The 265-nt window shown below is 61.5% G+C and overlaps 1 protein-coding gene across 5 annotated transcripts in view; it reads right to left on the reverse strand.

The window, feature by feature from the left end:
• PUS7 (pseudouridylate synthase 7 (putative)) overlaps nt 1-265 on the reverse strand; it is a 44,915-nt gene that overhangs the window by 5,205 nt on the left and 39,445 nt on the right. The window lies entirely within an intron of this gene.

The raw sequence follows: 265 nt of genomic DNA on the forward strand, positions 1-265 counted from the left end.
CTGTCGCACAACCCCTGACCCAACCCACCTGCCTCTGCCTGCCTCTCTTTCTGCCTCTGTGCATCTAGTCTGCCCCTCGCTCACAAGCCACAAACCTCCCAGCCCCGCTGCTGCCCCTCACTACTGACCTACAGTATACCACGTCCTGCCAGGGTATGCAGGGACCCTCCCCCTCCTTGGTCTCCAAACTCTGCCCCCAAACACCCACAGCCCCCCACACCTTCACAAACAACACCCTTCCCGCCCGCCCCCCCCACTTCAAAAA

The sequence above is a fragment of the Gavialis gangeticus genome, unplaced genomic scaffold (assembly GCF_001723915.1).
Source record: "Gavialis gangeticus isolate Ggan-Ray unplaced genomic scaffold, GavGan_comp1, whole genome shotgun sequence".
Lineage (NCBI taxonomy): Eukaryota > Metazoa > Chordata > Crocodylia > Gavialidae > Gavialis > Gavialis gangeticus.